At 48.9% G+C, this 3,993-nt stretch overlaps 1 non-coding gene across 1 annotated transcript; it reads right to left on the reverse strand.

Moving 5' to 3' along the window:
* Positions 1 to 2,345: 2,345 nt before the first annotated feature.
* Positions 2,346 to 2,417, reverse strand: Trnag-ucc (transfer RNA glycine (anticodon UCC)). Its single transcript has one exon. It is a non-coding gene; the product is annotated as a tRNA-Gly (tRNA).
* Between the last annotated feature and the right edge of the window lie 1,576 nt (positions 2,418 to 3,993).

Here is a 3,993-nt window from a genome sequence, read left to right on the forward strand (position 1 = left end):
GCCCATGCAGCTTCAACACAGTACCACAGTTCATCAAGAGTAGTGACTGGCGTATTGTGACGAGCCAGTTGCTAGGCCACCATTGACCAGAGGTTTTCAATTGGTGAGGGATCTGGAGAATGTGCTGGCCAGGGCAGCAGTCGAACATTTTCTGTATCCAGGAAGGCCCGTACAGGACCTGCAACATGCGGTCATGCATTATCCTGCTGAAATGTAGGGTTTCGCAGCGATCCAATGAAGGGTAGAGCCACGGGTCGTAACACATCTGAAACTGTTCAAAGTGCCGTCAATGCGAACAAGAAGTGACCGAGACGTTTAACCAATGGCACCCCATACCATCACGCCGGGTGATACGCCAGTATGGCGATAACGAATCCACGCTCCCAATGTGCGTTCTCCGCGATATCGCCAAACACGGATGCGACCATCATGATGCTCTAAACAGAACCTGGATTCATCCGAAAACATGACGTTTTGCCATTCGTGCACTCAGGTTCGTCGTTGAGTACACCATCGCAGGCGCTACTGTCTGTGATGCAGCGTTAAGAGCAACCGCAGCCATGGTCTCCGCGCCGATAGTCCATGCTGCTGCAAACGTTGTGCAGATGGTTGTTGTCTTGCAAACGTCCCCATCTGTTGACTCAGGAATCGAGACGTGGCTGCACGACCCGTTGCAGCCATGCGGATAAGATGCCTGTCATCTCGACTGCTAGTGATACGAGGCCGTTGGGATCCAGCACGGCGTTGCGTATTACCCTCGTGAACCCACCGATTCCATATTCTGCTAACAGTCATTGGATCTCGACAAACGCGAGCAGCATTGTCGCGATACGAAAACCGCAATCGCGATAGGCTACAATCCGACCTTTATCGAAGTCGGAAACGTGATGGTACTTATTTCTCCTCTTTACACGAGGCATCACAACAACGTTTCACCAGGCAACGCCGGTGAACTGCTGTTTGTGTCTGAGAAATCGGTTGGAAACTTTCCTCATATCAGCACATTGTAGGTGTCGCCACCGGCGCCAACCTTGTGTGAATGCTCTGAAAAGCTAATCATTTCCATATCACAGCATCTTCTTCCTGTCGGTTAAATTTCGCATCTGTACCACGTCTTCTTCGTGGTGTTGCAATTTTAATGGCCAGTAGTGTACGAAAGATCCAAAGAAGAGTAGCGAGTTTGGTTACAGATTCATTTAGGAAGTGCGAAAGTGTTCTCAGCCAATTCCAGTGGCAGACGTTACAAGACAGGCGTTCCCATCGCATTGTGTTTAGTGTAAAAATTCCGAGAGCGTACGCATTCAATATTTTGCTTCCGCACACGGAGAGACCATGAACGTAAACTTAGAGAGACTCGAACCCACATGGAGGCCTATCAACAACGCTTTCCGCGAAACATAGGAAAAGCGGGAAGTGTCAGTGGTACTCAAAGACCCCGCCACCACACACTGTAAGGTGAGTTGCAGAGTGTAAGTACAGATCTAGCTAATGAGTCCGCAAGAGGCCAACTAAAACTCATACCGTCTGTAGAAGCTGAAAAATGTTTTTCTCAAGTGATGAGTGGAATAGACACTCTCAAATTCTGAAGTTGTCAGGGAAAAGTTCTCGGAGCGAAAGCTTATCTACGTACAATACAGAAATCATACTGCAGATACGGGATTCGGAAGACATGAAAGGGGAGATCGTAGCTGAGAAGAAACTGACGCCGCGTTGAAGACTATCGGCAGATTCAAAGTCCATATAGAACTAACAGTAAGGGAAAACCGAGGAAAAATTGATCTACTCCTCTACGCTACGAGCCACCATATGGAATGTGGCAGAGAGTACGTCTGGTAGCCTTATCATAGATTATTCAATTCCCGATTGGTGGATGAGACCTCGTCAGAGTTGTGTGGAAGGAAATAATATGATCTCGGAAAGGTTGGAAACCATTGCCGGATAGATGGCCATGGACTTTGAACCCCTACGGCAGAAGTGGAAGAATATAAATCGCAGCCGAACAGGGCACGGACTGTATGTACACAACCTGCACAAATGGGATAAGCACCCCACCTCAAGCTGACATTGTGTAGCACCGAGTCACATCATCCGGCTCATTGTCGAGAAGTATAAACTGAGAGCTTAGCCTGATGACTCAAAGTACTTTTTCACGGCCACCGTATCAAGCCTTGACTGGACAAGGAACCTGGACGTTAGAATATAACACCTGTTTTAATGCATTTTCTACACTTACATCTACGAGTATTTATGTATTTTTATGTGTTGTTGCCCGTATGTCATGCGTCGTGCTCCACGCTAAATAATATCGCTTCACCGGTATTCCCGTATCATGAGAAAAAAATACATGCGATGGCCGGGAATCGAACCCGGATCAACTGCTTGGAAGGCAACTATGCTGACCATTACACCACCATCGCCCGCTACAGAGCGCAGCATCCGCAACCGTTGTGATGAGCGGAGCGGCGCTTCTCCTTTCACCGTGACGTCACGGCCAGGCGGCGTGATGTGGCTACTGCCAGTGAAGCGGAACTGTTGGCAGCCGTTTGCTTTCCATCAGGTTGCAACTGTAGCTCATGTTTTCTAACCCCCGACAACCAAAATAATATATTGAGGACGAAATTTACGCTATTACTCTATTCTGTTTCAAAAGGTATCTCACTCGGTTAGCTTACGATGTCGACCGGTTTAACTTAGTTACACACACATCAAAACAACTTTGCATCGCCTCGATTTGAAGAGATATCAACATAAACATCATTTCCACCTTTTTATTGCTCATGAAAACCGCACATTGCATATTGTAACACCATACAGCTAGACCTTCAGAGGTGTTGGTCCAGATTGCTGTACACACCGGTACATCTAATACCCAGTAGCACGTCGTCTTGCATTGATGCATGCCTGTATTCGTCATGGCATACTATTCACAAGTTCATCAAGGCATTGTTCATGCAGAATGTCCCACTCCTCAACAGCGACTCGGCGTAGATCCCTCAGAGTGCTTGGTAGGTCACGTCGTCCATAACCAGCCCTTTTCAATCTATCTCAGGCATGTTCGATAGGGTTGATGTCTGGAGAAAATGCTGGCCACTCTAGTTGAGCGATGTTTTCATCCTGAAGGAAGTCATTCACAAGATGTGCACGATGGGGGTGCGAATTGTCGTCTATGAAGACAAATTCCTCGCCAATATGCTGCCGATATGGTTGCACTATCCGTCGGAAGATGGCATTCACTTATCGTACAGCCGTTACGGTGCCTTCTATGACCACCAGCGGCGTACGTCGGCCCCACTCAATGCCACCCCAAAACAGCAGGGAACCTCCACCTTGCTGCACTCTCTGGACAGTGTGTCTAAGGGGTTCAGCCTGAGCAGGTTGCCTCCAAACACGTCTCCGACGATTGTCTTGTTGAAGGCATATGCGACACTCGTCATTGAAGAGAACTTGATGCCAATACTCAGCGGTCCATTCGGAATGTTGTTGGGCCCATCTGTACCACGCTGCATGCTGTCGTGGTTGCAAAGATGGACCTCGCGATGGACGTCGGGAGTAAAGTTACGCATCATGCAGCCTACTGTGCGCTGTTTGAGTCGTAAGACGACGTCCTGTGGCTGCACGAAAAGCATTATTCAACATGGTGGTGTTGCTGTCAGGGTTCCTCCGAGCCACAATCCGTAGGTAGCGGTCATCCACTGCAACAGTAGGTCTTGGGCGGCCTGAGCGAGACATGTCATCGACAGTTCCTGTCTCTCTGTATCTCCTCCATGTCCGAAAAACATCACTTTGGTTCACTCTGAGACGCCTGGACGCTTCCCTCGTTGAGAGCCCTTCCTAGGTCAAAGCAACAATGCGGACGCGATCGAACCGTTATATTGACCGTCTGGCCGCGGTTGAACAACAGATAACACGTGCCGTGTACCTCCTTCCCGGTGGAATCACTGAATTGATCGGCTGTCGGACCCCCTCCGTGTAACAGGCGCTGCTCATGCATGG

Source organism: Schistocerca serialis, chromosome 8, assembly GCF_023864345.2.
Source record: "Schistocerca serialis cubense isolate TAMUIC-IGC-003099 chromosome 8, iqSchSeri2.2, whole genome shotgun sequence".
Taxonomy (NCBI): domain Eukaryota; kingdom Metazoa; phylum Arthropoda; class Insecta; order Orthoptera; family Acrididae; genus Schistocerca; species Schistocerca serialis.